The 26,375-nt window shown below is 44.1% G+C and overlaps 1 protein-coding gene and 1 long non-coding RNA gene across 6 annotated transcripts in view; both read left to right on the top strand.

Annotated features, from left to right (window-relative positions):
* The window catches only part of PGBD5 (piggyBac transposable element derived 5), a 105,427-nt gene that overhangs the window by 4,038 nt on the left and 75,014 nt on the right, over nucleotides 1-26,375 (top strand). The gene's annotated exons all lie outside the window — the stretch shown is intronic.
* Nucleotides 74-24,999, top strand: LOC129532078 (uncharacterized). The gene is made up of 2 exons (XR_008677705.2): nucleotides 74-23,484; nucleotides 24,828-24,999. It is a non-coding gene; the product is annotated as an uncharacterized lncRNA (long non-coding RNA).

Genomic DNA, 26,375 nt, shown 5'->3' with positions numbered 1-26,375 from the left:
AAGCACAGAATTCGAGATTTGATAGAGGCTTCCTGCCTTGCTGCAACTGTCAAAACAGGTATATGTGTATGTACATAAATGTGTGTTTTATGGAAATGTGCGGGTATGTAAATGTGTGTATGTAACTGGGTATTGTATCCAAATGTGTATTGCTTGTGCTAGGTTTTTGGTTTTTTTTAATCAGAAAGATAACTCTGATGACCTAGAAACCTTTGCAGAGTTGCTGTGCATGAGGGAGGTAGACACTGGGGACCATTATGAGTTGTAGTCGGAGCTGCCACATCCCCCCACCCCCACCATAAGGGAGTGCACACAGTAGGGAGATACTTGGTGTCCAGCTGGGAGGGGGAGGGAGCAGTGCTAGTTCCCGTGCCAGCCCTAAAAGCAACATTTCTGTAGTTAAGGTGGGAAATCCTCGCCATTCTTCAGGCTGTTTTTGTCTTCCCAGCCCTTTCCTTCTGTTTTTCAGCGTATTTAGCCTCCTAGATCAGCTCCTCCGGAAGTGCGGCCAGTAGTTATGGGTGGAGAGGGCCCTTGCCCACTCCTGTGTCTCCTCTCTCACCTCCCCTAGGTTCTGGCTGTGCATTGAGGTGTGGATTCCCTTGGGATGACTTAAATGCACACGCTATGCTTGCCGGGCTAGCTGTTGGGCTCTTAACCCCTGTGGAGATGCATGATCTTGCCTGGGAGCTGAAATGCCTACTGGGAGTGCAGAGCCTAGGACCCTCTCTTAACCAGACTTGCAGCATATATCCCCCCAAAATAGCTCCCTCAAGCTGTCAGCCTGCCTGCCCACTGTGCAAATAACCAACACAGCATGTAAGCTCACTCTTTGGAAACAGAATGAAATTCAGGCCCGGCTGCTTTTTGAGCCTCTGCCCTTTTGGTTTCTTATTCTGAGCAGTCTTGTGATTCGTTTCTCGGAGGAGGCAGAGGAACAGACAGATTTCACAGATGCTCAAGGGCTCCCTTCTGTTTGGTTTGTCAGTCCTTTGTCATGGCTGGCCGGGATCTGAGCTGTTCACTCTTTCTATTAGAGGTTAGACTTCATAGAATAGAGAGAGAGAGAAAATATATATATATATATTCGTGTGTGTGTATGTGTGTGTTTTCCCCCCATTTACCATCTCAGCAACCCTCTAATCATTCAGTGGGGAGGTATGACCTTGAGCAGCTGGAGAGAAACATATAGCATTGGAAATTAACATTGTTGAATGTTTTATCTTTACAGTTTGTTGTTGGTTTAAAGCCTTTTTAACAAAAAGAAAAATCTTTGTCTCAAAACCAGAATTAAACTGAGACCCTTGGCTCTAAAGGGGTTTGTGAACTCAGAGACCTGGAACCCTTTCTATGGTGTTAAGTATAAGAAGCTGCTCCTACCTTTAGCTCTGTACAGGATTCTGTGGCTCCAGGAGGAACTTTGAAGCTTGGTGAACTGCAAGATAATCTTAGGCAAAGCTACATAGTAATCAAGTGCAAGACTGTGTGTCATCTTGCAGTGGCTGCACAGAATTCAGAGAAGGGAGCTTCCTGGGAGAGCTGTTTTGCTCTTTTCCCAGGAGTCTGTTCATGTAGGGGGTGAAACTGGAGCTGCTACTGCTAACCCTCAGTTCTCATTTGTCACTTGCATTTTCATGCATTATTATCAAACTCAGTCTTCACAAGGACTCTGTGGCCGAGAAGTTGCCACTGCCGTGTGACTGGGGAAGGAAGTTGCTGCCTCCACTTTCCCGGGGGTGATGAGATTACCAGATTAAGTGATCACCATCTAACTAGTCAGACTCAATAATTCAGGAAATGTAGTGCCTTTTATTTCTTTTACTAGAACCTTTTTCAGTAAAAAATATTTATTTTTATGGTTATACATGAATTGCTTTTAGTTTTAGGGGGAAGCGGATACAGTTCTGTGAGTTTTAACTCATGATTTGTGTAATCGATACCACAACCAGGATACAGAAGAGTAGAATCTTGCCAGGGTGTTGGTGGTATAGTGGTTGGCGTAGCTGCCTTCCAGAAGAGGGGAATCTGGATTTTTCTCTAGCTCCCTGTTTAATCCTTGCTGTCCCGAGTTGTCCTAATGAGTACTCAGAGCTGTTTTTCAGGAGGTGGGGCTTTGCATACACTGGAACAGGTGGTGAGGTCTAACCTAGTTTTAGAGTCCAAAACTCACTTTGTAGACTTCTTTTTAGAGGCACGGTCTCACTGTGTGCCCAGGCTGGACTCAAACTCCTGGGCCCAAGTGATCCTCCCGCTTGAGCTTCCTGAGTAGCTGGGACTGAAGGTGCATTCCACCATACCTTGCTCACGCCTTTGTTTTTAAGGACTGTGATTGTATGTTTTTTTCTTATTAACAAGTTACATATATTCATTTTAGAAAATAAATAAGAAAAAGGATAAAAATTGTATTACTCCATTTTCATGCTGCTGATAAAGACATACCCAAGACTGGGCAATTTATAAAAGAAAGAGGTTTATTGGACTTGTAGTTCCACATGGCTGGGGAGGCCTCACAATCATGGTGGAAGGCAAGAAGGAGCAAGTCACATCTTACATGGATGGCGGCAGGCAAAGAGAGAATTTGCCAGCAGGGGAAATGCCAGATGCTTATAAAGCCATCAGATCTTGGTTCACTCACTGTCACGAGAACAGCATGGGGGGAACTGCCCCCATGATTCAGTTATCTCCACCTGGCCCCGCCCTTGACACATGGGGATTATTACAATTCAAGGTAAGATTTGGGTGGGGACATAGAGCCAAACAACATCAAAAATTGTAAAAATCAAATTACCTTCCTTTTCCCAGAGATAACCACAGTTGACATACAGAATATGTGCTTCATGTATCTTACATTACATTTTGTTGAGGGACCTGGTTTTTAATTGTTATTAATATATTGTGAACATTTTCCATTTAAATTTTAAAAAGATGTTTTCACTGAATCTGTAATACTCTAGGGTTCCCTTTTGTTAGGATTGAGTTTATTGCCCCACTTCTCTCTCCCGTTTGTTTGCTGTTAAGTTAGTGCTGTGGTGAACATTGTTGAGGCCTAAGTTTGTTTTTTTGTTTGTTTGTTTTTGAGATGGAGTTTTGCTCATTTTGCCCAGGCTGGAGTGCAATGGCACAATCTTGGTGCGCTGCAACCTTTGCCTGCTGGGTTCAAGTGATTCTCCTGCCTCAGCCTCCTGAGTAGCTGGGATTACAGGCACGCACCACCACACCTGGCTAATTTTTGTATTTTTAGTAGGGATGGGGTTTCACCATGATGTCCAGGCTGGTCTCAAACTCCTTACCTCAGGTGATCCACCTGCCTTGGCCTCCCAAAGTGCCGAGATTACAGGTGTGAGCAACCATGCCTGGCCTGAAGCTTAAGCTTATATATACATCCTCAATTTACTCCTTAGCATCAAATGATAAAGCAATATTGAGGTAAGGATTTTGCATATTTTAAAGGGTTTTGATATCTGTTGTGAAAGAGTCTTCCAGAAATGTACCTTTTTATGCTTTTGCCAGCAGTACCCCAGAGAGTCCATGAGAACATCCTGCTTACAAGGCAGCAAACCGGTATGCGATGCCCACCAGTAAGAGTAAGATGGCTCTTAGAGGAGTATTTTGTTTTATTTTAATTTGTATTTACTTTTCACCTTTTATTTTAGACTCAGGGGATACATGTCCAGGTTTGTTATAAAGGTATATTGTGTGATGCTGAGATTTGGAGTCTGATTGAGCCCATCACCCTGTGGTGAGCAGAGTACCTAATGGGTAGTTTTTCACACCTTGCTCCCCTCCCTCCCTCCTTTAGGAGTCCCCAGTATCTATTTTTGCCATCTTCATGTCCATGTGTACCCAGTGTTTAACTCCCATTTCTAAGTGACAACATGCAGTGTTTGGTTTTCTATTCCTGCATTAGTTCACTTAGGATAATGACCTCCAGCTGCATCCATGTCACTGCAGAGGACATGATTTCCTTCTTTTTTATAACTGCGTGGTATTCCATGGTGTATGTGCACCATATTTTCTTTATCCAGTCCACCATTGATGGGCACCTGGGTTGATTCTGTGTCTTTGCTATTGTCAATAGCACTGTAATGAACATATGGGTGCATGTGTCTTTTTGGTAGAACAATTTGTTTTCATTTGGGTATATACCCAGTAATGGGATGGCTGGATCAAATTGTTCACTCTCAGTTCTTTGAGAAATCTCCAAAGTTCTCTGCACAGTGGCTGCACTAATTTACATTCCCACCAACAATGGAATGATTAAGTGTTCTAGAGGATTACTTTATATAATGAAGCTCATGTGTGTCATAGCACACATAGATTGCATGAGACATTCGTGCACAGCACAGTGCATTCTTACATGGGTATACCTGTGTCACTACCACCCAGATCAAGGTAAAGAATGTTCCTAGTTCCAGATGCAGTGGCTCATGCCTAGCCTGTAATCTCAGCCACTTGGGAGCTGACGTGGGAGAATTGTTTGAGACCAAGAGTTCGAGACCACCTTGGGAAACACAAAGAGAGCCCACCTTTCCTAAAAAATATTCTAAAAAATTAGCCAAGCATGGTGGTGAATGCCTGTAGTCCCAGCTACACTAAAGGCTGAGGTGGGTGAGGCTGCAGTGAGCTGTGTTTGTACCACTGCACTCCAGACTGTGGTACAAGCTGACAGAGTGAGACCCCATCTCGAAAAGAAAAAAGAAAAACATTCTTAGCATCCTGAAGATTCCCACCTGCCCCTTCCCCATCAGTACCTCCCTGTCTCCAGAGGTAGCCATTATTCTGAGTTCATCACCAATACTTAATTGTTTTATCTGTAAGATTCATCCATATCGCATAGAGCAGTACTATCTTTATATTGCTGTGTAGTATGCCACTGTACAACTATACTACAGTTTATTTACCTGGTGTCCTATCGGTAGACTTTTGGTTTGTTTCCAAACCCGAAAGTTGCTACGAACGTTCTTTTACATGTTTTCTTGATGTTTGTATACATCACTTCCTTGGGCCATATATACCTAGGAGTGGGATTGCTAGGCCATGGATTCATTGTATATTTACCCTTAGTACAAGGTCTTTCAACTTGGGCCAGATAATTCTTTGCTGGTGGGGGGCTGTCCTGACCACTGCAGGATGTTTAGCAGCATCCCAGGCCTCTACCCACTGAATGTTACTAGCACCCCTCCTCCCCATTTGTAGCAAACAGACATGTCTCCAGACATTGCCAAATGTCCCCTGGGGGGCAAAGGCACCAGGTATTGAGAACCACTACTTTAGGAAGTGCTGCCAAACAGTTTTCCAATTTACACTCCCACCAGCAATGGATGAGATGTGCCTCGTATTAGTTCAGCCGGCACATTGAGCCCTGCTGGGATAAAACGAGAAGTTAGACATGTCCCCTGGGGTTCAATAGGAGAGACAGAGTGAAGGAAAAGAGATAAGTGTCTCTGGTGAATGCTGTGATCAGGGAAAACATGGATTTCTGTGGGATTCCAGAGATGCCTCACTTCCTCCAGCTGGGTTGGAGAAGAGGCGGCATTTCTGGAGGAGGTGGCCCCTGAGCTGCACCTTGAAGAACAAATAAGTAGTCAGGTGAAGAGGAAGGAAGAGTGTCTCAAACAAGAGAGCCATTTGAGCAAAGGGGAGAGAAGGCGTGCCATTTTGCCCATGGGCAGTCGCACTGGCCCCTAAACTGAGCTTCCTTACTTGAGACTTTCTTAATGAAAATATCTTAAAATTTAACACCTATAATTATTACTATTGCAAGTAACTGTAGCTAGAATCCAAACTCCAGGTTCAGGCATGGATGTAGATTTACGTAGCAAACCCTGGATCCCACAGGGAGGGGGATTTGCCAAGCATATTGAGAAATGAGTACTTAGGGCAGAATCCATGGAGAAGCACTGGGGTCCTTCCTTTAAGGAAGGAGGAGGGAAAATGACAGCAGAAGGGAATGGGATAAGACCTTTATTGGTGAGAGGAAATACAACATGATCTTGGGGGTGGGAGAATACTGGAATCCCTGAAATATCTGACTATGGAGAAGGAATGCTTGCCTATCCTCCCACAGGGTATAAAGAACTTTCCTTCCCCTCATTTGTGAGTTGCAGGAAGAATTATTACAAAAGAATGAAAAACCGGCCACATTTAGGCATATATTTAAGAAGTTACTTTCATGAAAAAGTTTAGAACTACAAATCCTTCCACTTCTTATATCATTGCCATTGCTGCCAACCTTAGCCAAGACAGCATCACCCCTTGGCCAGGCTGGTGGGGCTTTCATCCGCTTGGATTCTCAGCCTCCACCTTTGTTGACTGCCCCTGCCCCGGTTTCAGTTTCCCCAGGCTGTGCTGGAAAAGTGATGTTTTACAAACACAAGTTCATATACTCACTTCTCTGCTTAAACTCCTCCAGTAACTTCCCATCCAAACCGAAGGGAAATCCAGATTCCTTAGCATGGCCTCCGGGTCTCTAGGTCCACCCTGGTCTTCCTCTCTATTGTCAACTTGTGGCACGCGTCCTACCATTGTCTCTGGCCATGTGATCTTCTGTCTGCCAGGCCCTTGCCCGGAATGTTCTTCCTGACTTTCAAACGGCAGCCCTTGGCTGCTGGCCTGGTCTTGTTTCCAGTGTCACTGTCTTTACCCATCTAAAATCACTACCTTCCCTCTGGTCTCCTAGCACTCATTGCCACCTGCATAAGCTAATTTGTTTATCATGTGTGGAGACCTTGGACATTCTGGTCATAGTATATGGTAAAAATGGGGCAGGTGCTCAGTTTTTTTTTGAATGCTTGAATGAACAAAGGAATAGATGGACGCAGAAGTAGATTTTTAAGTGGGCACGGGATTCGGTGCTGGTAAAAAATGTTCACAAGCTGAGCATTTCCAACATCCAAAATAGTGGAAGAGTTAATGGGGCAGCTCCACAAAGGAGTGAGTTTCTTACCCCAGAGACACCAGTGCCACCAAATACGAGAATTTACGTCCTGGATGGAAGACCAAACTTGATGGCTACTGGGGAATTTAATACAGTCTTGGGCTTCTACAACCTGCTCACTTCCTGGTGGCCCAGAGACACCCAAGATAGGCAGGAATCTATTAGGAATTTACAGGGAAGCCAGCTGCTTGCACCCCTTTATTCATTTAACAAATGCTTATATATCACTTACTATATGCAGATGCTTTTCTAAGCACTTTCTAACTTATGTAATCCTCACAACCATCCTGTCAAGTGAATACTGTCATTATCCCTATTTTTAAAATGAGGAAGTGGAGCTACAGAGTGCTCAAGAGTAGACTGGTCCCTTTGATTAGGGGACTAGGAAGAATCATATTAGAGCAATGACTGTGGAACATGGTATATGTGGGTCAGATCAACTAATTTATAACAAGTCCCTTGCAAAGGGCTCTGAACCAAAGATGATCATTGCATAGCAAACCTGTCTTCCCCCATTACCTTGTATTCTGGGAAATGGCTGCACCTCTTGGAGTGAGATGGGACTGCTGCCTGGTTTCTGAACAGTGCAACGTAAGCAGACGTTCTCACTGAGGTCTGTCATCTGCCTGCCCACGGGGGAAGAGAGACCCACATGGGCAGATGACAGGCCTCAGTGGGAAGTGGTCACTGCACTCATCTCTGCCAGGCAGCAGACAGGAAGCCAGTAGATAAATTCAATTTTGATGTTTCAGAGCCTCCAGCAAGCTTCCCTGGCAAAAGCAACTGCAAATGGAATCTGTCACCTTAGGAGTAACCAGAGGGGGAAGAAGGAGAGACCTATTTTTTCAAGTTTGAGAAACAGGGTTACAAAGAGAATATAAAGGATCAGGATACAGGGAGATTTTTCTGGGAGGAAAGACTGTCAACAAGTGGAATCACCCAGAGTGGTTAGTGAGCATCTTTCTTATTTGAGCACTTTTTTTTTTTTAGACAGAGTCTCGTTCTGTCACCCAGGCTGGAGTGTACTGGTGTGATCACAGCTCACTGCAGCCTTGAACTCCTGGGCTCAAGCAGTCCTCCCACCTCAGTCTAAGACTGCAGTCTCAGCGGAGACTACAGATAGGCGCCACCATGCCCACCTAATTTTTTTTAATTTTTTTGTAAAGACAAGGTCTCACTATGTTGCCTAAGCTGGTCTGAAACTCCTGCCTCAAGCCATCCTTCCACCTCTGCCTCCCAGAGTGCTAGGATTGCATGCATGAGCCACTGCACCTGGCTTATTTGAGCACTTTATGCGTTTGGGGAAGGTGACATCTTCCACCAGTGCCATCTTAAATAAGTGTTCCCAGGAATTCCACTGTTGAGTTTGTGGGTGTGGATCACATGAAGACGTGAGGTTCTGTGAGTAGACATTCACTTCAGAATGCACATGTAAAGCAGTCTTCATCTCCTTCCTTATCTGACGTAATGACATTTGCTTCCTTCAGGTCCCAGCATTGAAGGTAAATACAAATGTCCTATTTGGTTTGCTCTTTAGTGCTGATATTTCAGCTGAATTGCCTGTGTGTTTTCCTTGGCTGCATTTTCTTAGGCGAGCTAGGGTGTTGGAGCACAGCCTGTGGCATCTTAGGGGGATGTGCATTCAGAGTGCCAGTGGAGACCTGGAACAGAACGTCATTGGAAATTGAGACAACAGTTGTTTTTCTTTAAGATCGAAAGAGGTAAATTACAGGTAAATAATAGCAAGGGTAAACTCACACCTTGTATTATAAATGTATAGACTCGGTCTCTTCCAGAAGTGTAGCAGAGAAGAAATACAAACATTTTGAAAAAGATTAGGTAAATTTAGGAAGAAGGCAAGTGACACTGGGAAAATTGGAATAGTTGAGAGAGTGCAGCCCCCATTTCTGAAGGTAGTGTGTGGGATGCTTTGGTGGGAAGGAGGGAAGATCCGCGGCTGTCTTTGGTTCTGCCTGTCAGAAAGGCATTGCGATGTGCACAGAGCTTTGGAGACACACAGACACTGGTCCCCGCTCTGCCTCTAGATTGTCATCTCCCAGAGGGGTGACTCCAGGCACCAGATGGGATTATATAGGGTCCTACACAGGAGACATTCAGCCAAGTACCCTTTGCACTGTCTCTGTTGGGCTCCTAAGAGTGATCCAATGTTCGTAATCCCAAACGACTAACCTAAGTCACATGCACCTTGGGGTGTGCCAACATTCCTTCACCCCATCAGTTTATCAGCTGCAGAGGTAGAAATTTTAACATGAAACTGAAGTAGAACAGCCCTGAGAAGTTTTTGAGTGTAGGCTTCATATCTTCTTTCAAATACATTTCATACATTTGGCGGATATTTATAGAGTGCCTACCCTGCACCAGGCACTATGTTAAAAACTGGGGATTGATAAGAAGAAGAGGTTCTAGCCCTCAAACAGCATAACTCCTGGTGGTGAAGACAAACGGCCGATCCACAGATAGTTGCGATGCAGTGTAAGAGGTGCTGACATGAGCAGGTTGTCCTAGGTCCTAAGGGAACACCCAGGAGGAGACAGCGTGAAGGCATCTTTAGAGCCACAGAAAACATGATAGATGCAGATGGTACCAAGGGAAACCAAAGGATGACATGAAGTTTCATGCAGTATATTTTTTTAATGATTTAAAAAATCTCCATTGCATTTGCTTTTTTATACCTGCTCTCAATCATAATCTTGTCTGTTTTTGCACATCCTCCCTCTCTTCCCCTCCCCGCCCTTTTATGAGATGGGGGTCTGTGCTCTGTTGCCCAGGCTGGAGTGCGATGGTGCGATCACGGCTCACTGCAGCCCCTACTTCCCAGGCCCAAGCAATCCTCCCTCCCCAGCCTCCTGAGTAGCTGGGACTACAGGAGTGTGCCACCATACCTAATTTTTTGCTCGAAATTCTGCTCCCTAACAGCACCAGAATATCTCCCTCTGAAACAGAATAGGGAGGTTGGCAAGCTGGGAGTCTGGCTCTGGGTGGGAGTGTGGATGGCTGTGCCTGAGTTCTGAGCTGCCACCAGTAGTCTGATTCATATTTCCATTAGGGAGTGCAACTAAAGGTAATATTTACCACAAAGCACAGTAAGTCCTCACTTAACATCATCAGTAGGTTCTTCTGCAACTTTAAGCAAAACAATGTACAGCAGGCCCTTGAATAATGTCTTTTTGTTATAATGTTGATGAGAAGAAATACTGGTTTTCTTACATTATTTTGCTTAAAGTCACAATTTCCAAGAACCTGTTAATGACTTACTGTATGTTACCCTGAAACTTGGACTGGGAAGGCAGGTGGTGGTTGTGGAGTTAAAAACAAAAGGAGGACTTTTTATTAGTAGTTGTGATATTGCATGCAATCTTTAAAAAAATTATGCATGTGAAAATACATACAGTCGACTCTTGAACAACACAGGTTTGCACTGTGTGGGTCCACTTAACACAGATTTTCTTCGACCTCCGCCCTTGAGACAGCAAGGCCAACCACTCCTCTTCCTCCTCCTCCTCCTGAGCCTACTCAGTGAAGATGATGAGGATAAAGACGTTAGGATGGGCCGGGCGCGGTGGCTCATCCCTGTAATCCCAGCACTTCGGGAGGCCGAGGAGGGTGGATCATGAGGTCAGGAGATCGAGACCATCCTGGCTAACATGGTGAAACCCCGTCTCTATTAAAAATACAAAAAATTAGCCGGGTGTGGTGGCGGGCGCCTGTAGTCCCAGCTACTCAGGAGGCTGAGGCAGGAGAATGGTGTGAACCCAGAAGGTGGAGCTTGCAGTGAGCCAAGATCACGCCATTGCACTCCAGCCTGGGCAACAGAGCGAGACTCCGTCTCAAAAAAAAAAAAGACTTTAGGATGATCCATTTTCCCTTAATGAATAGAAAATATGTTTTTTCTGCCTTATGATTTTCTTAATATCACTCAACAGTAGGCTATTAGTAGTTGAGTTTTGGGGAAGTTGAAAATTATACATAGATTTTCAACTGGGTTGGAGTCAACCCCTTAACCCCTGCATTGTTCAAGGGCCAACTGTAATTTCGTTGATAAGCATTAATATAATATTATACATGGTTCTTGACTGGAGTCCTTTTTCTGACCCTTTTCCCTTTTTTGTTGGAATTTCCCTCCCTTCTCCTTCTCTATCTCTGTCCACATAACCCATGTAGAAAACTTGGTGCTCATACATGAACACATTTTTGCATACATGTACGTGTGTAGGGTTTTTCTTTTGGGGGGAGAGTTCATTGTTTAACAAATAACGGGTTTGTTTTATATACCTTTTGTCAAGCTCTTCTCATGAATATCTTCTATTTTACTTCATTTTTTAAAACTTTTATTAAATGCCTTTTTAGCATTTGTTGCTATTATTGCTATGATTCTGTAGTCTTTTCCATATTTAATTTGTTGATGAAGTGAATTTTATTGATTTCCTGGTACTGAGGTACCCTTATGTTCCTGGGATAAACCCAGGTTGGTCTCAGTATGTAGTTCTCTTTGATATACAGCTGAATTATGTTATTTGCTAATATTAGTTCAGAGTTTCTGTAACAAATCAATCATAAGCCAGATTTGTTAATAATTTCTCATCTCTCAAGTTTGGGAATTAAAATTATGCTTGGCTTCATAAATGAATTGGTTTATTATTTCTTAATTGCCTTTTGCCATTTAATAGTAGAATTACGGGTTAGATAAAACTCAGCTGTGAACCTGTCTGGTCATGGTGACTTTTTCTGATTTTTTCCACTTACTGAATCAGTTCGATGACTTATATTTAGGAAATCATTTGTTTCTTCTAAGGCTTTCAAATTTGTTGACATGAAGTTCCATGCAGTATATATTTTTAATGATTTAAAAAATTTCTACTGCGTTTGCTTTTTTATACCTGCTCTCAATCATAATCTTGTCTGTTTTTGCACATCCTCCCTCTCTTCCCCTCTCTGCCCTTTTTTGAGATGGGGGTCTGTGCTCTGTTGCCCAGGCTGGAGTGCGATGGGACAATCACGGCTCACTGCAGCCTCTACTTCCTAGGCCCAAGCAATCCTCCCACCCCAGCCTCCTGAGTAGCTGGGACTACAGGCGTGTGCCACCATACCTGACTAATTTTTTTTCCTTAATTTTTTGTAGACAGGGTCTTGCTATGTTGCCTAGGCTGGTCTTGAGCTCCTGGGCACAAACAGTCTTCCCACTTCAGCCTCCCAAAGTGCTGGGATTACAGGTAGTGTGAGCCACTGTACCTGGCCTCTCTCCCTTTTCGTTTACTCTTCCCCTACCTTTCCCCTCACCACCCCCACCACACTCACCTTTTCTTTATCTTATGCTTAATTGGGCATTTGAGGGGTTTTTCTATTTTATTGGTCTCTTCAGAGAGCCAGCTTTGGGCTTACATGTCCTTTTTTATTTTTTATTAGTTTGAACTTTTATCTTTTTTGTAAAATCTTCCTTTTGAAGTAGAAGCTGTCCTTTTCTAATTGCTTAAGATTAGTGCAAAGTTCCTTTTTATTTGTAAAATACCTTCATTAATATTGAAGGCGTTTGACACTAAAGTCTCTCCTCAGAGTAAATCTTCTGGAGCATTCTATAAATTTTGATATGAAGTGTTCTCTTTTCCATTGCTTTCAAGATATCCTCCAGTTCCCCTTTTGATTTCTTCTTTGATCTAAGAATATGTTTCTTAATTTCTAAGTAGTTAAGATTTTTTGGTTACCTGATTATTTAATCCTAATTTTATTGGATTGTGATCAACGAAGTATCCTTTAAATTTTTAATTTTAAAGGTTTGCAAAGGTTTTCTTTGTTGCCAAATATGCAGTTAATCTTTAAAAATGTGGCATAGGTGTAAGAAAAAATGTATATTCTTATTTGAGGGAAGTAAGGGTATCTGTTGATCTATTTCTCTTCTTCATGTCTTTATTATTTTCTCTCTGGGAAATATTCTCATTTGAGAAATAACTTTTTGTCATGTTCTTGAATTTTAAGAATTTTTAGTTGCTGTATTATTTGGTGCCCACATACGTCTACCTTTTATATTTCTTCCAAAACCATGCGTTTAGTAATACCACTCTATCCATCAGTGCGTTTAAGCTCAAGTCCAGCTTGTCTGCTGTTAATTTTGCCATCCCTGCCTTCTTCTTTGCATTTGCCTGGTATCTCCTTGTTTTGTGTATTATTTTCAACCCTATTTGTCCTTTTAGGTATGTCTCTTGAACAGCATAAATTTATATATATTTTTAACACAACCTTATAGGCCCTTTAGTTGGATAAATCAATCTGTACACATTTAAAGTAATAATAAACAGGCTTGATTTTATTTCTTCCACCTTATTTTGTTGATTCAGCTTTTTTTCTCATTTCCCCATTTTTGATGTTTTGATCAAGTTGTTTATCCTTTTTTTTTACTTGATAATATGGAAGTTCTTCACTTTCCATTTTTTTAGTAACAGCTTTATTATAAAATAATTCAGCCATTTAGTGTGTACAGTTCAGTGGCTTTTAGTATATTCACAGTTGGTGAAACTATTTTCATCACCCCATAAAGAAACTTTAGCCATCTAAATTACCATTAATCTCCTTTCTGTCTCTTTAGCTTTGCCTATTCTAGACATTTCATATAAATGGAATCATAATATGTGGACTTTTGTGACTGGCTTCTTTCAGTTAGTGTAATGTTTTCAAGCTTCATCCATATTGTCACATGTCTCAGTATTTCATTCCTTTTTCTTGTTGAATAATATTCCATTGAGTATATATACCACATTTTGTTTATTCATCAGTTGAACATTTGGGTTGTTTTCACCTATTGGCTATTATGAATAATGGCAAAACCTTTATGTACAGGTTTTCTTGTGGACATAGTTTTCATTTTTCTTGGGTATATACCCAGGAGTGGAATTGCTGGGTCATCTGATAACTCCGTGTTCAACGTTTTGAGAAACTACCAGGCTGTTTTCCAAAGTGACTGTACCATTTTACAATCCCAGTGGCAGTGTATGAAGGTTCCAGTTTCTTCATATTCTTGCCAGCACTTGTTAATGCCTGTTGTTTTGATTCCAGCCTTCCTGGTAGGTGTGAAGTGGAAGCTCATTGAGGTTTTGACTTGTGTTTCCTGAATGACTCATGATGTTGAGCATCTTCTCATATGCTAACTGTCCATTTGCATATCCCATTTGGAGAACTGTCTATCAAAGTCTTTTGCCCACTTTTAAATTGAGTCATTTGTCTTTTTATTGAGTTGTAAGAGCTCTTTATATATTCCGAATATTCCTTATATAGTCTTATCAGATATATGACTTCCAAGTTTTTTCTTCCATTTAGTGGGTTGTCTTTTCACTCTCTTCATGATGTCCTTGGAAGCACAAAAGTTGTACATTTTGTGACATCCCATGTATCTGTTTTTCTTTGGTTGCTTGTTTTTGGTGTCCTAGCTAAGAAACCACTGACAAGTTTGAAATCACTAAAATTTAACCCTATGCTTTCTTCTAAGAGCTTTATCATTTTATGCTTGCATTTACATCTTTGGTCTATTTTGAGTTTTTTTGGTATATGATATAAGGTTTCCATTTTTTCTTTTGCATGTGGATATTCAGTTGCTTCAGCACCATTAATTGAAAAAAACTGCTTTTCCCCCATTGAATTATTTTGACACCTATGTCAAAAATCAATCGATTGTAATTTATTTTCTATTTTAATAACTGTCCCTTTCTTCTTGACTACTTTGCAATAAAATATGTATTGCACTACAGTCATTTGAAAACGGTATGCTATTTCCCCAGGTAAGACTACTTTCCCCTCAACAAGACCTTCTATATCAGGAATTCTTATTTAACTTTTATCATACTCAGTCCCAGAGATTGACTGCTGTTCTTTTACATTACATGCATATATACATACAAGATACATCAAATATACATTTTTGTCCAAGTGGGTAAATGTTTGCTTAAGTCAAGACGAAGCCAATTATGGAAGGAATTTCTAGGATACAAGAGTACTGCCTGAACTTTAGTTTAAAAAATTTATACTGTATTAGATTCAAAATTATAAAAGGTTGACAATGTAGTATAGATATAATAACCTCTCATGCTGTCAGTGGCTTGATTGTACCTGTAGTCACTCTACCACACATTTGTGAAAATTAAGAGAGATTCAGTTGGGACTGGGGACTGGGCAAGGCAATTTGGGCTACAACTGTGAACACAGGGTACTTCTGCCAGTGATGTCTCCACCATCCTCTCCAACAGTACCTCTCTAAGGTAAAGACTTAGCTTCTTTTCATCTCCTAGACTTGAGGATTTGACCAATCCACAGGATGATGCAGTTTCATGGACACAAACCCATGAACAAATCCTTGGTTCACTGCTTAGAGGTATTCTTTGAATATTTTTAGGAGTAAATTTCAGATGTTGCCCCGATCATAATTTTTACTTGTGATATTTCTGCATGCAGTTGTTTCCTCTCATAATCGCTTGAGGAAAAACTAGGAATGTGTCAATGGAGCAATATGTCTATCTTTCAAGATAAAATCATTTTTGAACTTCTGTCTGCATCTCAGATTTTTTTTTCTATGAACATTAGTTTTGATGTCTTCCCTGAGGAGACAATAGATATCATGTAAGGAACACTTACGCTCTCATGACACATCAGTTTGATTACCCAGAATTCCCTGGGACAGCCAGCCAGAAAGGGAGGGAGAAACATGGCTGATTTCCTCATTAATCCAGCAAGCAGGCTGTCAGACTCAAAGGCCTGGATGTGTTTGCACAGCCAAATGTCTGCTGTACAAGATACAGAAGGAGCACATTAATTCAGGGAAGAGTTTTTTTTTCCATAATACGGTTTCCAGGAGGAACTTAATAATCAGGATTCATAGCTTGGGCAGATCTCAGCAATTCTTCATCTTCTAACTACTGAAAATGATAATTTGTTCATGATAATCATTTTAACAGCCATTTTGAGTGTCGCTTTAGTCTCCATAGACTTAAAACTACAAGGAGTTGTCTGAAGACATTCTTAAGAGGTCTATTATTGAAAATAGACATTTTTCTGTAACTCTTTTCTTCAAGCTCTGAATATTCTTTTTTAGTCCTAGATTGAAAGTGACGTATTCTGGGCTGGACATGGTGGTTCACGCCTGTAATCCCAGCATTTTGGGAGGCCAAGGCAGGCGGATCACCTGAGGTCAGGGGTTCAAGACCAGCCTGGCCGACATGGCGAAACCCCGTCTCTACTAAAAATACAAAAATTATCTGGGTGTGGTGGTGCAAGCCTGTAATTCCAGCTACTAAGGAGGCTGAGGCAAAATTGCATTTGAACGTGGGAGGTGGAGGTTGCAGTGAGCGAAGATTGCGCCATTGCACTCCAGCCTGGGCAACAAGAGTGAAACTCTGTCTCAAAAAAAGTGATGTTGTCAAACTTGATTGTGAAATTTTTATCCCTGAATTTTTAACGTGGTATAGTTGAGTTTTTGCTTTTAACTCATCATCACCAGATGAAGAATTTGCAAATAGGAATGTTTCTTGAAATAGTTATAGCCTGAATAAAATTAAATGACAATAAAATTACACTAAGTTCTTAAGGGCTATTTAGTATTATGAAAGCTAATATATGAAATAATTCTCTAAAGATTATAATTATGATATAATCTAAGCTCTACTGTCTTGTATTATTACTTAAATTTTATAACTGTCATTTCTAAAAGGATGAATATTCTTTCTAAAGTTATCTGGACAACATACTCATAATATTTCTGTTAACTGTCATTCTGTTTCTCAATTTATATACTTGAAGGCTCTTAATTTCTTTTTTTTTGCCTATAAAATTAGTAGCTATTACAGTCTTTATTGCAACATTTTACTCTTGCAGTAATAGCTAAATATTTCTACTTTAACAGAATTTCTTTCTTTTTTTTTTTTTTTCTGAGACGGAGTCTCACTCTGTTGCCCAGGCTGGATGGAGTGCAGTGGCGCGATCTCGGCTCACTGCAAGCTCTGCCTCCTGGGTTCACGCCATTCTCCTGCCTCAGCCTCCCGAGTAGCTGGGACTACAGGCGCCCGCCACCATGCCCGGCTAATTTTTTGTATTTTTAGTAGAGATGGGGTTTCACCATGTTAGCCAGGATGGTCTCGATCTCCTGACCTCATGATCCACCTGCCTTGGCCTTCCAAAGTATTGGGATTACAGGCGTGAGCCACTGCTCCTGGCCAACTAACAGAATTTCAAACTGTAAAGAATCTTAGCATATTTTTAGTCTGAGTTGTGTCTTAGAATTATCTGTAAAAGTAAATACTGTGGCATTAATTTAAAAACTGAATTGCATGTCTTGTGCATATCACTGAGATGCATTCTGCTTAGGCATGATGGGAATCTACACGATTAAATGACAACAATCACTCATCAAATCAAGGGTGTCAGAAACAACATTGAAATAGGCATCAACTGTTCACCCCTGAGAAGGCCCAAGACCGTTCGGCTCTTTGGTCATCAGTTCTTTCTCCTCTTTTCTCACTGTAGGGTCTTGGTTCTGGTCCATATATTTTTAGAGACCTTTTTTTACTGTTGTCCTCAGCCAGGGAGGCTATTGGTATATACAGCTGATGCTTGAACAACACAAGGCTTAGGGGAGCTGACCTCCCACACAGCCAAAAATCTGTGTATAACTTTTATCTCCCCAAAAACTTAACTAATAACAGACTACTGTTAACTGGAAGCTTTACCAATAATATAAATGGTCAATTAACAAATATTTTGTATGTTATGTGTATTATATACTGTATTCTTAAAATAAGCTAGAGAAAAAAATGTTATGAAGAAAAATCATAAGAAAGAGAAAAGATATTTACTGTTCGTTTAGTGGAGGTGGATCATCCACGCCTTCTTCAGGTTGAGAAGGCTGAGGAGAGAAGGATGAGGAGGGATTGGTCTTGCTGTCTCAGGGGTGGCAGAGGAGGAAGGAAATCCGGGTATAAGTGGACCCACACAGGTCAAACCCCTGTTGTTCAAGGGTCACCTGCACTCTCAATTTTTTTCTTCATATATCTTTTTTTTTTTTTTTTTTTTGAGATGGAGTCTCGCTCTGTCACCCAGGCTGGAGCGCAGTGGTGCAATCTCAGCTCATTGGAAGCTCCGCCTCCCAGGTTCACGCCATTCTCCTGCCTCAGCCTCCCAAGTAGCTGGGACTACAGGTGCCCACCACCATGTCCAGCTAATTTTTTTGTATTTTTAGTAGAGACAGGGTTTCACCTCTTCATATATCTTTTTTTTTTTTAAAAAAAAAAAAAAAACTTGATAGCTGAGTGATACCTTGCCTTGGGAAGCCATTTTTTTTTTTTTTGTTTTTGAGATGGAGTTTCGCTCTTGTTGCCCAGGCTAGAGTGCAATGGCGCAATCTTGGCTCACTGCAACCTCTGCCTCCCTGGCTCAAGCAATTTTCCTGCCTCAGCCTCCAGAGTAGCTGGGATTACTCCACCACACTGAGCTAATTTTGTATTTTTTGGTAGAGACAGGATTTCTGCATTTTGGTCAGGCTAGTATCGAACTCCTGACCTCAGGTGATCTGCCAAACGTCAGCCTCCTAAAGTGCTGGGATTACAGGCGTAAGCCACCATGCCAGGCCAAAAAAATATATATATATATGTATTTTTTTTTTTTTGAGACAAGACCTTGCTCTGTCTCACCCAGGCTAGAGTACAGCAGCACAGTTGCAGCCCACTGCAGTCTCAGCCTCCTGTGCTCAAGTGATCCTTCCCTCCCTCCTCAGCCTCCCAAGTAGCTGGGACCACAGGTGCACGCCACCACACTTGGCTAATTTTTTAAAATTATTTTTAGAGATGGGGGCCCAGGCTGGTCCCAAACCCCTAGGCTCAAGCAGTCTTTCCACCTCAGCCCCCCAAGTAGCTCAGACCACAGGAATCTGCCACCACTTCTGGCTAATTTTTTAAATTATTTGTAGAGATGGGGTCTCCCTGTGTTGCCCAGGCTAGTCTCGAGCTCCTAGGCTCCAGCAGTTCTCCTGTCTCGGCCCCTGAGTAGCTGGTGTGCATGTCTTCTCATGGCATGTATCTAGAGCTTGGGGTCTTCACTGCCCCTGTTCATCCATCCCTTTTCCTCCCAGGTCTCAGGATGCACCCTCACAGTCTCATAGCTTGATGCCTTCCACCCGGCATCTTCCACTCTGTTCTTTCCTGGTCTTGATCTTCTGAGTGAGTAACTCAAGAATCCTATGTGCCCACCTTTCTTCTCTTTGAAGAGTTGTTTAGTTGGGAAATCATGTTTTCTAGTTACAGGAAATCTTTTTTTTCCCCTCCTCTGTATGTTGCAGTAGAATCCTCTTGAGCACTATAATTATTTTAATTAAAATTCAAGTTGTATGTATCCTCCAGTAGCTCCCTCTTTCTGAGGGTGTGTCTGTTTCTTCTGGGCAGTCCCCCTTGTGTGTTGCTGAGACTCTTGGAAGGGGTTATCACTCTTTGTTGGCTCAGGGGGCCTGGGTCTGGTGGAGCACTGATGGGGTTAGTGGGCCTGCCCTGGTGGGAGAGAAGGCAGCTCTTCCTGTGTCCAGAGCGGACCCCGCATGACCTTCCCTTTACTTGTGGGCTCTGGGACTTGCAGCGCCACTTGCTTCTTTGCCCCTGGAGCCTGGGAATCCCGGCGGAGCACTCAGGATGGGGCTGGTTTTCCTCCAGGGCCTGCAGGTCTCTCCAGGCCAGCCTCCCCTGAGGCCTTTGGCTCTAAGATCCTCATCCTGAGGCTCTGGTGCTGGTCCCTCCAGCTTGAGAGGGAAGAAGCCCTACACTGGACCTCTCCACTGGGAACTACACTGAGTGCACCCAGCCACTTCTTCTCAGTGCTGTAGAGACAGAAGGGGGACAAGTGGAGGGTGAGGGGCGATGTTGGGCTCAACCATCTTCACTCAGATACCTGAAAGGCTTGATCTCAAGGAAAAGAGTAAACATTGACAGGGCAGCACTCTACTTAAATTATTTTATTTCACACTTAGGTATAAGTATTGTTATCCCCATGAAACAGATGTTGGGAGATTAAGACACTTCGACTGTAAGTATTAGTGGTAGAGTCAGGAATTGAATGGGGTGTGCTTTGGTCAAACTCTTAGGTGCTTTTGCATCCACCCATGTTTCTGTCAGAGAAGAGGCCTGGAGGCATGCTTGCCATAGACTAAGCACTTGGTGTTAGCTGTTCTTGTCTGGTAGGACTCTTAACGACCTCACAATTACACACCGATGGGCAGCTGGGAAGAAAATGATGGAGTGATGTGCGGTTCACAAAGACTTCATCTTGTAGTTGCTTGGATGAAGACAAGGATCCATTAAAAGCAGGTCTCCCTAACAAACCTCATTCTGGAACATCAAGTTCAATGGCCATATAAGCAGTTGCTCAAAGCTACCATATCACTGGCAGAGAGTCACATGTGTTCTACCAGACTAAATACATAATCACTGAGACATATTAAAATGTTGCTGGCTGGGCACTGGGGCTCGTGCCTATCAACCCAGTGCTTTGGAAGGCCAAGATGGAAGGACTGCTTGAGCCAAGGAGTTTGAGACCAGCCTGGGCAACATAGCGAGGGCAAGCCAAGGAGTTTGAGACCAACCTGGGCAACAAAATCTGTACAAAAAATTTTAAAAATTAGCCAGGAGTGGTAGTATGTACCTGTAGTCCTACCTACTTGGGAGGCTGAGGCAGCAGGATTGCTTGAGCCCAGGAGTTTGAGGCTAAACTCAGAGGCAAAGCCCCCTCCCCCAACAGTGAGCTCTCTTCACACCACTGCACTCCAACTTTGGTGACAGAGCAAGACCCTGTCTATAAAAAAAAAAGTTAAAATGTTGCTATTGCTATCATTAAAAGCTTTTTGTTTGGGTCTTTAGAGATAGCTTCTCACTTTCTATCTGGAGAAGCGTTCCTGGACCTTCCTTGAGGGCAGTGAGGAGAGGCGTTAGGCCTCGTGGACTTCTGTGGGCCTGCCTAGGCCGTGAACTCCCAGGCCCACTCCTTCTAGGGTGATGACTTATGTGTGAACACGGATGTCAGTTTCATTTAGAATCAACTCACATGGAATCTGTAGCTCACAAGAAATGTGATTACAGAATATGCTTAGTAATGCTTGGCATGATCATTTCTTTTTTTTTAAGGAAAGACTGGAAAAATCTGAGCCTGAAAGGCTTCATCTGGACTCAAAGGCAAAACTGCCTTCTCTCCCCCTCCCTGTCACCCACCACTTCCTGGCAGCAGCTTTGGTATCTGGGGCTGCTGCTGTCTTAACAGTGTGAGACACTTCAGGAGCCCTTGCCCTCTCCCTCCCCACAGCTCATCAGAGTCCATCAGCTCTCAAAGGCCAGCAGCCCTGCCTCTCCTTGCCTGGGAGCAGTTGTGGATGTCAGCCCCGTTTGCTCTTGGTGTGCCAGGAGGTGTGTCATATGGGGAAGTGAGCAGCGCACCTGCCTGTGTGGTGTGTCGTATGGGGAAGTGAGCAGCGCACCTGCCTGTGTTGCCAGGGCGCCTCCAAGCCCGGGTGCAGGAGAAAACCGACCCCAGGAAAGGAAGCCCAGTGACTAGAGGTCAGCGAATGTGGCCGGAGGCCTGAGGTCTCTGATGCGGGGAAAGGCCGGGCAGCAGAAACCCTAGATTATGAAGGGTAAAATCTGATTACTTGCTGAGGCCAGTGTGTTTTCAGTGTTTCTTTAATCCACTGGAAGTCAGAGGTGAGTGAAAATTTCATAAAAGAATTATTTTTTCCTTCTGGGTCTTGCTGCCTTTTGATCTTGGCATAGGACAAGGGTCTGCTCAAGGGGCGTTTCTCGGATCTTTCCTTAGTGCTGTTTGCTATTCGCGCTTCTCCCTGGCCCCAAGCAACAGGCCAGGTCAGGCCCTCATGTGACAAGCTGGGAGTTCCCCATGAGAAGAGCCACCTCAACGGGGATGAGCAGTCCCGGAGCACGTACTGCCTGTTGGAGGCCGTGTTATACACATGCGCATATGCTGACCAGCCATGAGCGCCACCTGTGTCCAGTGTGCTTTGTCTGTGCCCCACAACATGTGAGGGGTGGAGCCAGGATGTGCTCCTGTGACCCAGGGGAGCCAGTGACCCAGGTGCCAAGGCCAGCGTCCTTAACTCCCACCACGCAGCTCCCCTAATGGTGAATGCGGCCCAATGCCTGTCCTGACCGTCTGTGTAGGGCTGTTCCTTCTGGTAAATGTTAGGTATCAGGTGGGAGGGACAGTGAATGAGGAAGGGGACAAGGACAGTCTCCAGGTAACTGTAGATAATATGCGTGCTTCTCAGGATGGTGATACAATCTCATGGGCTTTCGTATCTAGGTCAGAATTCTGACCTGTTTGTATTTATGTGTTCTCTGAGTCCGTTTTCTCATTTATAAAGTAGAGAAACTTCAACCTGACTTACTACAAGGCAGTTGTGAACATTGAATTGTGCAGCCTTTTTGTCAGAGATGGGATCGTGCTATGTTGCTCAGGCTAGAGTGCAGTGTCTATTCACAAGTGCAGTCAGCACACTACAGCCTAGAACTCTGGTGAGTGATCCACACACCTCAGCCTCCTAAGTAGCTGGGACTGCTGACATGTGCCACCGTGTCCAGCTTAAATTGTGCAACATTTATAAAACCTCTTTCTTAGTGTCTGGCACATGAGAAGTACTGAATAAGTATTGGCACTTCTCCTGCTACTGTTCTTTGGTGACCACGCAGTGGATAGTGAAGCACCTAGGTTTTAAGTCTTTACTGAGCACCCATTATGTCTCAGGCACTGTTTTGGGCTTTTAGAATACATCAGTGAACCAAATAGATTCTGGCCTCCATGAAGCACACATTCTAGAGTGGGTAACAGACAATAAGCAGTGAACCAATAAGCAGATGGCGTGTTAGAAAGGAAATGTTGTAGGAGAAGGAAACAGTAGGCAGGTTTAGGGGGCTTGAGAGTGTGGGGGAGGGGTGGAAGGCGTCTGTTGCAGAATTAAATAGGGTGGGCAGGCCTGATTCAGAAGGTAAGATTTGAGCAAAGCTCCCAGGCGGTGAAGGAGTTGGCCCAGCGCATTTCTGGCAAGTGGAGATCCCTCCCATCCAAGTGAGGTGCCTGACAGTGTGAGGCCCGAGGCAGGAGTGTGCCTGGTGGGCGAGGCGCGGAGGAAGGAGGAAGGCGGTCAGAGAGCTGCAGGGTGGAGGCGGGGCACAGAGGGCCTTGCAGGCCGTGGGAAGAACTTGGCTTGCACTTTGAATGAGATGAGGAGTCTTTGGTGGATTTTTAGCAAAGGGATAACGTAGCCCTGTGTAAGTTTTAAAGAGATGCTGTGAGTGCCAGGTTGAGAACAGACCCTAAGAGGACAAGCGTGGGATCCGGCTCCCGCCGTAACCTGGCAAGAGATGGTGGAGACGATGAGACGCCTTCAGATTCCCGACGTGTTGTGAAGCTAGGACCAGCTGGCTGCCCTGATGGATCGCGTGTTTCCACCGTGGGAACTGAGTGTTGGAAGGATCTGCGGCAACGTGGGCAGGAGAAATAGGCGTCATTTTGTGAGTTTGGATTGAGTATCATGTGCCCTCAGCAGCATCCTCCGGTCTGCGGGGATCCTTCAGTCACTTGACCCTACCCCCACTGCGCATTCCTATGGTCACGACTGGTGACGGTGGGAGCAGCACTGGTAGCAGATGTCTGAGAGAGGACCAGACCAGAAGGCTGGCTCTACGTGGTCCATGATGGCTGAATTCAGGGGTGTCGAGGAGATGGCATGTACCTGCCTTCTCCTGTAAAGTAAACATATGGGTAACCAGACCCATGGGAGGGTTTTGGAAGAGGGTGGGGCCACGGCAAGGGGTTAGGTCTGCAGGTAGCCCCCTCCTGTGGGGATCAGCTCTCCAGGGCATCCCTGGCCTGGGCCTCGTGCTCTGAGCAGTCAGCTCCGTGGGAGAACGGACTCCCTGAGAAGACACCAAGTGTATATCAGCAAAGTGGGGGACTGTTCTCATGAAGTAGAGTTGCCAGACAGAATACAGGACACCTGTAAAATTTGGATTTCAGATATACAATAATTGTTCAGCTTAAGCTTGCCGGTCATTACATGGGCCGTATTTACATATGAAAAAAATTACTTGTTTATTTGAAATCCAAATAGCGCTAGGTATCCTGTATTTTAAGTTGCCAACTCAGGCTCCTGTCTCGGTGTGTTCTTGCTCGCTGATGAGCTGCACCTGACACTTAGCCAGTCCCCTTAGTAACCTGTGAGGGTTGCCAAGAAACAAGACTTTGAAAGAGCCATTGAATTTTGTGGGGAAAAGGTTCTGCCGGGCTCCTGGGTCTGTCTTTCCCTGTTGTCGGAGCCTGGCCCCGAGCTCATTGGAGCACTCTGCATCCAGCCCTTCCGCTTCTGTTTCAGACCAGCTGCTCTGGGGGACTCCATGCTGGCCCATGGCTGGGTTTTGAATCTTACCGATGTGACAGTGCAGGCCCTTAGGGAGGTGGTGCTGAGGACCGAGAGCAATGCGCTGATGCTCGAGATCTTCACCCCCTAAAAACCCAGTTCTGGGAGCTGTGGGGTGGGGTCACTGCCAGGAGCCCAGAGGTCTTGGGTGGGCTCTGCCTACTGAGGGCTTATGGTCTGGTCTGCTGGGGAGAGGGCCTTGCCCAAGACCCCTGTCTCTAGTTCTGTCCTAGAACTGCCTAGTTCTGTCTAGTTCTGCTGAACAGCACCTCCCATTTGTCATGAGCTGAATTGTGTCCACCCCAAATTCATATGTCCAAGTCCTAACCCCTAGTACTTCAACATGTGACCTTCTTTGGAGATGAGGTCTTTAAAAGGTAATTAAGGTAAAATGAAATCATATGGGTGGGCCCTAATCCAATCTGATTGGTGTCCCAGTAAGAAGACAGGAGGACACAGACACACATGGGGGAGCCCATGCGAAGACACGGAGACCGCCCTGTGCGAGCCAGGAGAGAGGCCTCAGCAGGAAACAAGCCTGCCAACACCTTGATCTCACACTTCTCGCCTCCAGCACTGTGAGATAATAAAGTTCTGTTGTTTAAGCCACCGTTCTGTGGTACTTTGTTATGGTTGCTTAGCAAATGAATGTACCATCCTACAAGATGAGACGTGCAAGGCTAGACAGGAAAGCAAGGCAGGGAGGCTGGATTCTGGGGGTTCAGATGGAGCGGTCTCAGCTCTGTGCCGCTCAGCCTTTTGCCAACTGGGACTGTTTCAGGGTCCTATAGGAGTTCCTGGGTGCCAGATGTGCCATTTCAGACTGGAAGGTAACCCAGTAAAGCTGGTCTTGCAGATCTGTGAGAGGGGAACGACTCCTTCTCCAGGGCACAGCCACCAGTTGGGTGGTGATAGCTTCTGAGCAAGAGGAGTCTATGTGCCCATGTAGGGGACGCTACCCCCAAAGCCAGCTCTGTGCTCTCACCACGGCAGCATCCTGTGGTTAAGCTTTAGAGAAGGCAAGACACGTAAGGAAAATGTCATCCGATTCAGAAGCTCTGAGCCTGCCGATCTTCCTTGAGGAGGTCTGACTTCGCTGTGTGTTTGAGCTGTGGAAGAGATCACCATCTTAAGTGAAAGGCCCATGATTTTTGCCTCTGTGTATGCCCAGGCATTCCTTGAGGAGATTCGGGGAAAAATATCCCAGAGCTATTTTTATGTCAGTGACATCTTTGGGGAATTAAAATTATTTTTATATCATTGTTCTCAGGCATGAACTTGATAAATATTCTTAAATCTCCTCTTGCTTGGATTAATTTGCCATTTAAAGATTCATCTTTATAAAAATGTCACTTTATATGTCAAAAACTAGGAATTAGAAGACTGGGTAGATTTAAGGAAACGAGCAAATCTTGATTCTGTATTGGTTTTGTTATGCTTTAGAACTTCAAAATTATGAAAGTCTTACTTTTGCTGCTGGAATGCTATGGTGGTGTTTTTACTTTGAATTCCATAGTTAGGGAGACAATTAGAAAATGTAGCCACTGAGGTTAGCAAAGCCAGGGTAGTAGTTCTACGTGATAAATCAGTACAGCTTGCAAGGTGGGCATCCAGATTTCTGAGCAGGAACAGTGGGAAAGAATTCCTCCACAGTGGCGGGGGTGAAGGTATGGTGTGAGCATGCAGGCGCGTGTGTGGGTGGGCAATGGGAGGCCTCAGTGGAGTCTTGATTCCCAGCTCTTGGAATCGGGTCACAGAGAGCCGAGGATTTGGCATAAACCAAGGTGAACTCCCTCTCCAGTGACAACAGTGCACCTCCCAGCTGTCCTTAGAAAGGACCCCCAAGGTGTGACTCCAAACCCCTAGAAAGGGCCATAGGTGTGGGACATTTCCAGGAGCGCTCTGACTTCCAGCGTGATTTTAAATGTGGGTGGCCATTGTACATAGCACCTTGCCAACAGGCTTGTCACACTCATTGGTCTGATC

The sequence above is a fragment of the Gorilla gorilla genome, chromosome 1, assembly GCF_029281585.2.
Source record: "Gorilla gorilla gorilla isolate KB3781 chromosome 1, NHGRI_mGorGor1-v2.1_pri, whole genome shotgun sequence".
In the NCBI taxonomy this organism is placed as follows: Eukaryota; Metazoa; Chordata; class Mammalia; order Primates; family Hominidae; genus Gorilla; species Gorilla gorilla.
Note: the sequence above shows the minus strand (reverse complement) of the source record. Positions and strands in the feature narration are given on the sequence as shown.